General features: G+C 35.2%; 1 long non-coding RNA gene across 2 annotated transcripts in view; it reads right to left on the bottom strand.

Annotated features, from left to right (window-relative positions):
* The window catches only part of LOC106840538 (uncharacterized), a 64,027-nt gene extending 50,493 nt beyond the window's left edge, over window positions 1-13,534 (bottom strand). For both annotated transcript variants that reach the window (XR_011502288.1, XR_006525112.2), the window contains exon 1: window positions 13,043-13,534. This is a non-coding gene — a long non-coding RNA (uncharacterized lncRNA). The remainder of the gene's footprint in view (window positions 1-13,042) is intronic.
* Window positions 13,535-13,943: the final 409 nt, after the last annotated feature.

Below are 13,943 nucleotides of genomic sequence, written 5' to 3'. Positions count from 1 at the left end.
GCCAGCCAATCTGGTGTCTAGTGAGAGCCCTTTTCCTGATTTGCAGATGACCTTCTTCTGATTGTATCCTCACATGGCAGGGAGCAGAGACAGAAAGCAAGCTCTCTAGTGTTTCTTCTTATAAAGGCACTAATCCCATCTTGAGGGCCCTACCCTCATGACTTAATTACTTCCCAAAGGCCTCATCTCCAAATACCACCACATTAGGGATTAAGGTTTCAAAATATGATATTTGAGGAAACCAATATTCAATCCATAGCAGAGTACTTATTTATTTAGTGATCCTTATATGTTAAGGACTGTTAAGAACTTTCACATAAAGTGTTTCAGAAAGACAAGTTTTAGTTCGCTTGTCTTTTAAGTGAAATACTAATGCCAACCCAATCGTTAGTTGTGAAGATTAAATTATTTGCTCAAATCCATGAGCCCAGAAGATGGCAAAACTAAGACTTAATTGTATATAATCTGAATGCAAATATCACAGATATCCCCTACTACCAAGAAAACTTCTTCTAAAAGTAAGCATTCATGCATGAAATAATGTACAAACATAGGATATCTTAAGGATGGGAATACTACAAAGCTCACCAGGAGTAGTCAGGGAGCATTCAGAAACAGTCTCTAAAAATAGTTACACTTTTGACAGCGTATTTTCAGAGATATAGCCCACCAGGAAGAACAGTTAAGTTCTATATTGAATATCTTTAGTCATAGTTAGTGAATCAGCTCTGCATTATAGGTTTTCTTTTAGTTATAAAATAATGGAGAACAAGGGAAAATAACACAGAATCAATCCATTGGGCAGGACAGACTACTTATTAATTATTTCTTTATTACAAATTATTAATTAAGAATGAATAAGCTGCTGATAATGTCAAAAAAAGGTTCAGTTTGGAGTGCTAATAAGCTCTTGCATTAATAAATTCTTATGATCAGGAAACAGTGAGCAACTGAATGTCCAAGGTTAAATGTCTGGGAGATATGACAGCTGGGCAGAACAAAATATGAGAGAAGCCATGAGCAGTCTTCACCTTGTGTGGGGTTTGGCATCAGTGTGATCTATTAAAGGTGAAACAAAAGCTCCACCCACTCCCCACCAACTGTCAAATCAAGTTCTCCTGTCTTGGAGTGGGATGGAATGCTTGTCGGGGTATGGGCAGAATTTTTAAAGACAGAATAAGAGAGAAAAAATGGATCAGAAGGGCATAAAATGTTTAAAGTATAGCAGGATTTACTGGGACCATCTCAAAGGCCATTGGCCCCTGGAACTGAATAGCCAATTAAGAGTTTTCTGGAGGGCCACAAGGTTTCAATGTCATGGTTAGTCCTGCAAAGTGCTTTATTCAAAATCCCACTGAATTGAGATGGGGGAGCTGAAGCTACAGCAATACCTGAATTTGTGTAAGAACTTAATTGCACTAAGACTATCCATAAAGAGCCTAAGTCTCTAACTTCGTGACATTGGCCAAATAATAATAATAATAATAATAATAACAACGAAAAGAGCAAGGGATCCAAAAGATTTAAGGTTTTTATCTAACTCTAATATGCTATGCCTCTGCGATTTCAAACGTCCAGAATTCCTCCTTTGACGTCAATATATCTGTCACGTCACTTACCTGTAAACTAAATTTCTTTCCAGGATGAATATTAAAGATATATGGAAAAACCAATCTTAATGTTATTTTCAGTCTTTTGATTAGGATTTCAAAACTTCTAATTACTATTGCTTTTTAGTGCAAATGTGTGGTATTTTAGGTATATTTTGGGCTAGGCTGGGAACTTAACTACCCATAATACTGCTATTTATCTGATAAAAGCTCACTCCGAATTTCAAATGTGCAATTGAAAAATTACCTTGGAGACACTACTTTTATTTATTTTTTATTTGTGTGTTCCCTGCAAGCAATATTACACATTTCAGAATTATACTCTAAATTGTTGCTAAGATACTGCCACTAGCATTCTCTGTGTGTCAGAGGACATTGGGGTAAATCTTGGAAAAAGCAACATGAGAATGGAACAAGGTAGTAGCTAGACATGTTAGCAGAGAGCAGTGCCATAAAAATGGAATGGCGTAAATCATGTTTCATGAAAGCTGGCAGTTTTACAGAGATTGTCTGTCTCCTAGTTTACCATTCTGGGTTCTTTTACTTGTGCAAAATACAATAGCATGCTGTCAAGGCATAATCAAGTGAGTGGATTAAAAGTAGTTTGGATTAAGCCAGGATTGCGATTTGAGAATTAATGGCTAAGTGATTGTTAAGAATGGCAGAAGAAAGTTAATAGTTGGAAGAAAAAGTAAAGAAAAATGAACTAGTGTTACTTTTACATTCATCAATTTTCTGCTTTCTTACATTTTCCTCTTAAGATTGCTGAGTCAAGAGGATCTCTCTTTTTTTTTTTTTTTTTGCTAAAATACAAGATATCATATCAGGAAATGTTAAAATAAGTTTAAATCAACAAGGTTTTAAAAATCAAATTGACTCATTTTTAAAGTGAGTTAAAATCAAAAGGAGTTATCATCAGAGGGAGGTTGAAATGGGTCATGTTAATAAAATGGAAAAAGCACGAACAACTTGATGAAGCTGGGCAGTTTCACCATCACAAACATTCCCTGCTGAGATAATGAACTTGACAATAACTCTTCTCATTCTTAAGATACGATAGCACAAAGTCATTGTACAAAATCTCGGAACGAGAGCAATTCATGCTGACTGCAGAATCATTCCATAGTGACTAAGAGAGCCTGTCATTGACGCATTATTATAAAGTGATCTCTTTTGTTTTCCTAAAAGGACAAGAATAAGAATGACATGGTTCTTCTTATAATATCTGGGTGATGCAGCCAGAGATCTCAAGTAATGGTGAGTGATTTACGGAAGCTGATTATTTAAATTTAATTTACTCAACTGTTGAAAATGACAGTGAAAATCTCAACAGGAAAAATTTGCTTCAAAATGACTAGTTCATCAAGACCTCATCTATCCAACTTATTCCTAAGCAGTGCTCAGGTTTAGCCACATATTTTTGATGCATGAATTATTTTGGATTGCATTCCTTCCCATCACCTCCACCTCCAGTCATCAGCCTAAGAGGACTCCACAGTAGATAAATCAGGATAATTTCCAAGAAGGTTAAGCCTATATTACCCAACCTCCTAAAAGAAATATTAGCTATCATTGGTCAAATATTCTGGTTTTCAGAGATTTAACTATCAAACCTTATTAAACCCTAACATCTAGGGCCCCTTAGGGACTTCAGGGAGGACCACAGGATCCCAAAGGATCCATCTACCTGCGAAAATAGGTGACAGGGTTGGAGGGTCGTGACTAATGATCCCAGTCATATGCTTATGCTCCTCAGTAATCTTGTGCAGTGACAAGAGGTTGATTGAAAGGAAGAGAAAATCTGTATAAGATCAGCTTAATTGCCCTGGAACATAACTATGGTTGAGAGAAAGCTATGTTACACACCCTGCTTAACTAAGGTGCAGAGCAAGACTAAAACTACAATTTTCTCTAGCCACGCCCTTTGGGGGTCATGCTTTTACACAATTTTGCTTCCAGGTTTGAAGTACCCTTCAATAGTTTGACAGACTACTACATTTCCCCAAAGGACACATTACAACATCTGTGAATTAATATTTCCCAAGTAGAAAAGAAGCAGGAGCTAGAAGTCTTCCAAGGGGTGCTGTGCCAAATTCCTATGGATATGGGGAAAAATGTCTGTATACTCAGTTCTTTACCTGATTTCTCCCTTTCTCTTTTCCCAAGTTTGTACCCTCCTTCCAGAATTCCTTTTATTGTTTCAGAATGTTGGTAGTAGACAGGGATACTGCAGAAGACAATCAATTGAGAGGGGAAATGGGGGTACTAAATCCATCTTTTGCTTGATTTCCCAAACCATACCATTTAACACAACATCCCCTAGGGGAAGGGCACTATTTTCCGATGCACAAAACATATGCTAGGCAAGGAGAGGCACTACTAGTGGATGCAAGTTATTTATTCTCCCTGTACAGTGACAAAAGCATCTTCTGAGAAATCTTTCTTCAATGTAGGGTTTAGCGGACGCTGCCAATCTCTGGACCACATCTTCCTGAGCACAATGTTGCGTTTGTGATCCAAGATGATCCTAATGCATTGTTTTGTTCTCTCAGCCATATATGTTGCTCCAGGAAAGTCATAGGATCTAAGCCGGGCTGATCCAAGTCTTCCCCGGGATTTCTAAAAATATTGATTAGTGGACACGATCCTTATGTGAATTCAGAATCAGTGCTGGTTATCCCTACCCAACTATGGACTCCATCATCTCCTCAACCCTGCATTTCAAGAAGTGATTCCATTGCATATATAGCTACTAGTGTATATTGTTTAAAAGTGTGAATATTGACATTCGAAACGTCTGCGTTTAAATACCATTAACAATCTTGTTATAAGGTCAGTCATCTTGGGCGACCAACATAATTTCCAAGTCTATGGTTCCTAATATGCACGGAGATGATAATTTCTTCATTAGAGGCGTGCTGTGCTGTTGTGATTCTCCCATCCCTGGACTACTGTAAGTGGTACCACTTACAGTATATGTAAGTGATGCATATTACCAATTTTTATTATTTATGACTTTTATGAAGCATTATAAATGCATATTTAATTGAAGGACACAATTCCTCTTTTCCCTGGTTACTTTGAGCACTGAATCAAGACATGCATTATTACTAATTTCATTTTATTGTTCTCAACTTGCTGGCACAGATAACTCTTTAACATCAAAATGACTGGTATCATATAGGCATTTAAAAATAGCATAAATGAAGTAGTTCTTCACCATTATTGAAAACCGTCTATGTCTAGACTGTTTTCTACGTGATTCATAAACATCATATCATAGTAGGCTTACCAAAAAGCTGTGCCATTTGTATTTTTATTGTCCCCACAGAGAGACTAAATAAATTGCCCAAAGTAACACCTACTGTGCTAGATTGAGCACTTTAACTCAAGCTTTCTAAATCCAGAAGTCATGTTTTCTACCACCATGGTTATTGCTTATTATCACCAATACCTATATATTACTTGAATTAAATACCCCTCTTCTGTATCAACCTTATTCTCTCAAATGAATTAAAATATTTTCCCAATTTTGTTTAGGCAGAGTTTAATTATGACAAAAAGAATTAAATGTACTAATGCTATTCAGATTAATGCTTTGCTTGACATAATTAGATCTTCCTGAAGTGGGTACAATTTTCCCAGGATGAATGGACCACTATAAAGGAACCCACAATTTGGATTTCAGCCCAAATACAAACACTGGTTTAAAGAGACATTAAATATTAGTGTTAAACATTAGAAACACACTAAGACCAGCAATAAAATCTCACGGGAAACCCAACTTTGAACTATAATCAGATACAAACTCTTGAAATAAATAATTAAAAGGGTGATAGATTGTGTTTTTTGACTAAATAGGGCGATTGCAGACAAATATACTACCTTAGCGTGGTCCTTAAAGTGATAACATAGATATTACATTTCCTAAATTATTTTAAGTGTAATTGCATATTATAATTACGCATACTTAAGAAAACACCAATAAGCAAATCAGTTTGCTAAAGCCAGACATTCTTTAAAAACATTGCGACCCGAAGTTATTTTGCTTCTTTCTTCTCTTTCAAAAGGAGATCTTTAAACTGGCAAAAACAGAACAAATATCAGTAACAGGGCACTAAACTCTACGATTTGTGAGATGAAAGGAAAGTTCTTGCTTGCTTAAAATCAACTCAAATCTTATGGTCTTGAAGATGAAGCTTCCAGAAGTGGTTACTAATGCACAAACCCCATTTTAGAACACTGGCAATTAATAAATACTGCTCTATTTTTTTAAAAAAAAATAACAGAGGGTACCAGCCTTAATTTTTTATTTATTTTTTGAAAGATGCAAGTTGGTGAAAGTTGCATCTTTCCCAAGCAGAATAAATAAATAAGCTATTAATGTGATGATTTAGGTAAATTATAAAAGAAGGCAATGATCACTGGGAGCCATCAAAAATTCACCAAGAACAAGCAGAACTGTTTTTGTTCTCCCTTAACACAGTGGTTCAACTGGTAGCTCATAAAATAATCTATAATACATTAGATTGGCACGATGCTTTCGTCCTTTTTGCTATATTTGCATATCCTGTGCATTATTATTTCTTTGTATTTTTCCTTAAGTGAACTCACTTTTATTTTTACTTAAATAAAAGTATTTAAAAATACTTACAAAAGGGAACTTTCTGATAAAGAGGAGTGGAAAAGATGTGTGTAAAAGGGAGGAAAAACCATGTCTTCAAAGAGAAAGAGCTGTAGTCAGGTTTAGAGAGGAGAGTTTAAAAATCCCAGAGGCAGCCACAGAGAAATGAGCCTGACTACAATAGAGGTCCCAAGGAACCCAGAGCAAGGGCTGTTGGTAGATAAAGAGAGCAGATTAGCAGCAACCAGTCCTGAGATATTTGGTAGACACGTAAGAGAAAATACAGTCGTGGACAGAAAAGTTGTAAGACTAGAAGTAAATAGGGCAAGGAATCTTCAGATATTGGGTTGCAAGAACAGCGGCACAAAAGTCTACTCAAGACAGTAGCAGGGGAATTATTGTTCCCCATAAGAATACTCTCTAAAATTGAAGTTTTTTTTTTTAAGTTTTGGAGTTAATATTTGGATGTGATGGTAGTTAAACTATAAAGAAAGGTATTAATGGAAGCAGTGGGAAAGTAGGACTCTGAAATAGATCCATTTTGCTTCTAGTGTAAGGATGACACCTTTTTAAATCTATTTGATGCTTCATCAACCTAAGGCATAGACTTTATCCTACATTCTTCTATGTGACCTTAGAACTTGGCTCAATGTCTAGTGATAAGTTAATGACACCAAAGGGAAAAGAGGGCACTGCTGGCTGAGAGATGTTCACAGCTGAGGAAACAGGTGCAAGAAGGAGACGTAATGTGTTGAAAGGTTCTAGGAGAGATAGTGTGAGGACAGAGAGATCAAGGCCAGGAGGTGGTCCATGGAAAGGATTTAAGATATTGAATGGGAGTCCATGGAGCTGGGGCCCAGGAGCAGTCACTAAGAAGATTATGGGAAAGTAATATAAAGAAGATCCAGATATGAGAAGTTGGCAATGAATGGAAGCTCAATTAATGCCATGAGAAAGGTGGGAACTCAGGAACTTACATTTTGGAACATCTTGAAAATAGATGCACCTGAGCTCAGACCACATAGATCACCTAAAGGGAGATGACCAGGTAGTTGGAGAGAAGCAGTCAGACAGGGTAGCCCTACTTCACCAGGCTGCATAGATTCTCTTCCAAACTGGCGGCTTCTCAAGTGCTATGCAAAAGCACAATGTGAAAAATACTAAGTTAAAAACTTCAGTTGGGCATGCACTAGTCCATTGTTATCCTTGGAAGAAATAAAGAAACATGGGCTTTATTACAGGAAAGAGGAATTCCTAACTAATTTTTCCAGAAAAAAAATGCACCAATGTATTAGTTAGCTTACAGTCAGAAAAAAAAGAACCTACTTATTTTAGCAGAGATAATTTAATATAAGAAATAGTCTGAATGAGTATTGGAGAGGGAAACACTGAGGTATCACATTTCTAGGAAAGTTAGCAGGAAGCAGTTAACATTCCTCAGAATGGAGAAAAAAGTGAATATTTTAGGGTCATTAGAAACTTGAAGCTTGCAGAAGAGGCCTTGTGGAATTAGGCACCACATCTTTGAGGAGGCGATGCTTCAAAACAGGTGTTGACATCTTAGAAACATGAAAAAGCAACCTTGAAGAGCTAGAACTCAAACCTCTGAGGAGGAAATGACAATGGTTGCTGCTGGCACCCCAAATGGGACACAATGAGGCCAGTTCCAAGAGTGTTGAAAGAAACTTCCACTTCCAACTGGACCCAACTGTTGCTGGAATCAACTGCTGCTGTCAACATGAAAGCCCCTTGTTGGGATGGCTCAAAACTCAAGCAAACAGAAACAAGCCAATTCTTTCTCATCTCTTTCTGACTTCCAATTTTCTCTAGCTCTTTCAGTTGGCAAAACCTAACAGCACACCAGCTGTCAAAGGAGGAAGGCAATTTTCAGAGTCCAAGCTCCAGATTCACACACACACACACACACACACACACGAAGGATGAGTTTGAAGCTGGGAGACAAAACCTTAATACACAACTTACACAAATGTCAACTTTGAGACATTTCAAACTTGTTTCTTGAGATTTCTCTTCTCAGTTCTTTTCTCTTACAAATTTTCATAAATAATTTGAATGATGATGTAATTGACATTATAACTGTGTATAACTCAAATATGAAAGTTTAACAGAAAGTGTTCATAAGCATTCTCAATGGAATGAAATAACTTAAAGTTTTATTCATGAAGGATTAAAGAGTAAATATAAAATCCAAAACTATTCTGAAGTTTTAAAAGAAACTTTAAGATTGTTAATTGAGTAAGAGCAAGTAAAATGACTGTCAAATAAGCTTATATAATGTTATATTTTACTAATATTTCCCTTAACGGTATCATTATGGTAGCTAATATATATTGAGTATATTCTATGAGCTAAGCCATGCCAAGTGCTTCACAGGCTTTATTTCACTAAAAATAAACCCGTAAACTCTTTGAGATAGATTTAATTTTTATCTCCATTTTATCTATGAGGGAATGGAGTCTTAGAATAGATAAATATTTGCCTAAGTTTATTCAATAAACGGTGAAAGGATTCAAATCTATCTTTGTGCCAAGTACTTAACGAGTATGTTAAATACCTGTGGTAGACAGAATAAGGGTCCTCCAAATATGTCCACATCCTATGATGAAACATATTCCTCTTTAAAAAGATTTAAACATCCAGAGAAGACACAAAATAAGCTGCTGCTGGTTCCCTTAGGCAAATTAATTCCTCTTTCTAACATTGCACACAAGATGGCAAACCCTGCCAGCTCTGATTTTCAAATATATGTGGGATCTACTTCTCATCACTTCTCCCTAATCCATCTTTCCAGTGGATTATCACAGCAACTTCCCAAATGTTCACTCTGAGTCTTACCTTGTCATCTTCAGCTTCTTTTCAATTCAGTAGCCAAAGTTATCTCGTTGAAACCAAAATCATGGACTTTCTTTCCACTTATTCAAGTCCACCTTTATGTCTTTCAAGACTGTTAACTTATAGGAAGCCTATTGTTTTTGCAGACTCTTTATTCAATTGTCATTTTACTAAAATTGCTATAGTTTTTATATTGACTGTTTTTGGTTTTCAGAAATTTAATCATATTAACTTCAAATAGAGATATTTCATCTTCTCTCTTCTGATTCTTATGCTTCTGAGTACCTGATCTTGTCTAATTGCAATGTCTAGTACCTCCAATACATTGTCAAATAGTGTAGCAGAGAGTTGATATACTTGTCTTATTTATGACATTTGTGAGAAATTCCATGTTTTCCCCATTAACTAAGATACTGACTGTCAGCCCAAAGCATATATTTCAACCCAAATGTCAACCAGCATTCAATATATTTACATGAGCACACATACTGATCACATTAAGAAAGTACCTACTGATTCCTATTTTATCAATCATTTTAAATCCGAGTGGGTACTGACATGGTGACATGTCTTCTTAGTATCTATTGAGATGAAAAAGTATAACTTTTCTTGTTATTTCTATTCATATGATTATATAATGATATTATTAGAGTTTATATTACTTAATTACTTTTGTATTGCTGAAGTAAATTGCACTTATTCATGCTATATTATACTTTTAGTGCACTTTTAGATTCTTTTAGTTAAAATTTCAGTTGAAATAATTGCACTGATATTCATTAATAAGATTGGTCTATAGCTAGGTTTTTGGGGGTGGTGGGGTCGGGGGTTACCTCTCATCTTTATCAGGTTTGGAGATTAAAGTTATACTCATTTCATAAAAGAGAGTTAGCAGTTCATCTTTATTATGCTCTGGAACAGTTTAAGTATCACTGGGACTGTGGTTTTAAGTTTGGATCTAGTATCTTTCTTCTGTAAGTTTCCTTAACTTCTCTTTTATCCCTTTGTGGCATTTGGTCAGTAAGACTCTGTATCCATTCTGGCCAATTTGGATGAATTATAATTTCCTAGAAAAATATCCATTTCATCTAATTTCCAAATGTATATGTTCATGGATATAACAAAAGCATCTTTGAGTTAATTCATTTTCTCTGTTTCAATATTATTTAACTCATTTCTAAATTTGTGTATTTGATTGGTGGTTACCATAGGGGAAGGGAGGAGTGGGGAGGGCAAAAGGGGTGATTAGGCTCACATGTGAGGGGATGGACTATAATTAGTTTTCAGGTGGTGAACATGATGTAATCTACACAGAATCCGAAACATATTATGATGTACATCCGAAAACAAATAAATAAATAAATTAAAAAATAAATAAATAAATTTGTGTATTTGAAATTTCTTGTTTTGCAAATAGTTGTATTTTAACTTATTGATTTTTTCAAAAATGACTTTGAAATGACAGTGTGTAATTTTTTCTTTCTTTCATTTTCCTTTAACATTTTTTAGTTTAAATTATTTCTAATTCTTTTTGAGAAAAGTGTGTAATTTATTTTTATTGTATGTAATTATTACTACTGTCATTATTATTTTAAAAGTCTGTAATTCTCTTATGACCCATGAGTTGTTTTGTAGAATTTTTTTTTTTTTTTGCCTGGGTGGAAAAGTTCTTTTTTTAAATTTTTCTGTTAGTATCTCATTTTATTGCAGAGTGATCAAGAAGGGCTATTTTTATTATTTGTCTTCTATAGAATTTATTGAAGTTAATTTGGTGGCTAAGATTTGGTCAAATTTCATAAATAACCCATATGTATTTGTTGCCTGTTTTCAAGTGTTAGACTTCCAAACATAGATTTATGGGCAATAAAAGGAAAAAGAGATTCATGAACAGACAAAACATTTTAATTCATCAATTTTTATCCTTAATTCAAAGAGTAAAGAAGGACAAACCTCTAAAACTTTCTGATAATTGATTTCTTCATCCATTATATGAATTTATTGGCCCCGATAATCTTTTTCAACGACTTTGTGAAGAGTGCAAAAATCCAAACATCCGAAATTAGCTACAGGTGACATTTTGCAAGGTAACTTTTAGATGTCTATTGCTCATGCACATGGCTGCATTAATTTCTCCACTGATAACATTGTGTACCTGGTTCACGGCTCACCTGCTTTGTTAAACTGCTTCTTTGTTTAACTCAAAATATATAAACTTACGTTACAGACAACTTTTTAAAATAATAATGAATGGGATTTATCTTTATTCTTATTTAAAGTTTTTTTATTGAAGCAGTAAAATACACAGCTTTTTAAGTATAATAATTCTAAAGGTTTGTAGTGTCTAATAAGTATCCCTTGTCCTGTCACTTTCACTCCTTATCCTGTTTTCCAGAAGCAACCACTTTAAACTTTAAGCTGTTTTTTAAAATTCTTTTACTCTTATGTCTTAATGATATGCTGGGTTTTACTATTGATTTTTCAGATGTAGTATTAGCTACAGACTTCCTTCTATGAAAGACGATTTGTTTCTTTGCCCCACGTAGGTGGGCACACACCAGCACACGCGTGCACAGACACACATGCTTCTCCCTTATCTTCATCTCGCAGTCCATATTTTCCTTATTATTACCTTAATATTACTTATCTTTCATACCCAAGCCTTTAAATATACTATAATTTCATTTGTTTTCCTGCATCTTGTTTTGTTTTCTATTGAAGTAATAACTGCTTTGTTTCTACCTTCTTGATTTTTTACATACTATTACTAATTAACCTCCCATTTGATTCAAAACTACAAATAACTTCTTACTATATTCAAACATATCAGGTTACATCATTTTTATTTTCATTTTCTTGGAGATAGCCTAACAAAAATAAAATACTCCTCTACTACAGTTTTGGCCTGCAGCCCAGCTGCTCTCCTGAGATTCCCCTTCAATATCTTCCAGCAACTTCCCTTTGCCCCTCTCTTTGTACTGAAACTCCTTTTACCTGAATTCTGTATTTTCCCCCTTTTTAGTTAATTCCTTGCTCAAGAGGAGCAAATCTTCCCGAAATTTTCTGAGAAAGAGTTCATAGAAAGCAAATGTTTTTGAGATCTTGTGTGTTTGAAAAAATTTTACTCATTCTTCACTTTTAAAAGATGTTTAAGGATAGGTGATTTTATGAAAGGTTTACATAGCACAGAACAATGTTTCTATGATGCCATAGTTTTTGTAAAATATAGATTTAAAATATTCGTTTGTAAGATTAATGCTTATCAGAGGCAAAGGGGGTAGGGGGATGGGAATAAGGGGTAAAGGGGCACACTTTTATGGTGATTGACAAATAATGATGTACAACTCAAATTTCATAATTTTACAAACTATTATAACTTCAATAAAATAAAATTTTAAAAACTTGTTTGTGTATGTTTAAAAAAAATCAGTAAGGAAGTGTGAGAAACATAACATTGTTTGTCTTCAGGAATGAGAAAAGGGTCGGGGAACTTTTCAACGGATTTCTTTTGTACATTTAAATTATGCTGCATGTTAATGTATTTCTTTTTTCAAAAAAATTAAATAGTGGGCTTCTTGAACTTAATGAGTTAATATTTTTATGTATTATCAGATGTTTACAAGTCTGGGGCCTAGTATAACAATCCTCCATAACTTTAGTTATATACATATTTGCAGGCCTGCACATATATAACCATAAAGCATTTAAGCCATTGTCTTCTGTAAATTCTTTCAACAACTCTTTATTGTTAAAATATTTAACCTGAAGTTGACGTCAGCAAGATGGTGGAATAGGAAGACCCAGACTTCCCACGCCCCATGGAGACACAGACCCAGCAACAACATATGGACAAACTTCCTTCGTGAGAAATCCAGAAACCAGTTAAGAGGCTCCTGTGCCTCCAAGTGAAAGTGAAACCTGCTGCATCAAACTGGGTGGGAAAAATCGTGGCACTCACCATATTCCCTGTCCCTGCGCAGCATGAGGCGATCAGGGGGAAACGCCCAACTGCAGACGTCTGCTTGGGGAGAGAGAGAGAGAAGACTGAAACACGTACACAATGCGCAGACTCTTCAGGGGCTGCCTGAGGGACTAGTTTCTGTCTTGCCTGAAACTAAGCACGGACAGGAAAGGACCCTTGGCGGAGCGTTTCTGAGAACGAAGGCAACGGCTTATACTAGCGCACACTCACTGGCTATAGTCCCTCCTCCAGGCTGCCTGCAGAATGGGTGAGAAAATCCAACAAATCAAGAACACACTAGCATATTGAATTCAATAGCACTTTATATGGATCACACACCATAACCAAGTGAAATTCATCCCTGGGTTTCAAGGATGGTTCTACATATATACCAATCAATACGGTTATATCTATCAATACGATATCCACGTTAACAGAACAAAGGATAAAAATCACATAATCATCTCATATAGGTAGAGAAAAAGCACTTGAAAAATTTCAACACCTTTTCATGATAAAAACACTCAACAAACTAAAAATAGAGGGAAATTACCTCAACATAATAAAGGCCATATACAAAAAGCCCACAGCTAACATTATATTAAACAATAAATAACTGAAAGCTTTTCCTTTAAGATTTAGATTAAGGAAAGGATACCCACTCTCACTACTTCTATTCAACGTAGTATTGGAAGTCCTAGCTAGAACAATTAGAAACAATTAAGAAAAAGAAACAAAAAGCATTCAAACTGGAAAGGAAGAGAGAATATTTTCTCTGTTTGCAGATGACATGATCTTATATGTAGAAAACACTAAATACTCCACAAAAAGAAACTGTTAGAAGTAAACGAATTCAGCAAAGTTGCAGGATACAAAATCAACATACAAAAATCAGGTG

Source organism: Equus asinus, chromosome 3, assembly GCF_041296235.1.
Source record: "Equus asinus isolate D_3611 breed Donkey chromosome 3, EquAss-T2T_v2, whole genome shotgun sequence".
NCBI classification, from domain to species: domain Eukaryota; kingdom Metazoa; phylum Chordata; class Mammalia; order Perissodactyla; family Equidae; genus Equus; species Equus asinus.
The sequence above is the reverse complement of the archived record's forward strand: the minus strand, read 5'-3'. Positions and strand labels throughout refer to the sequence as shown.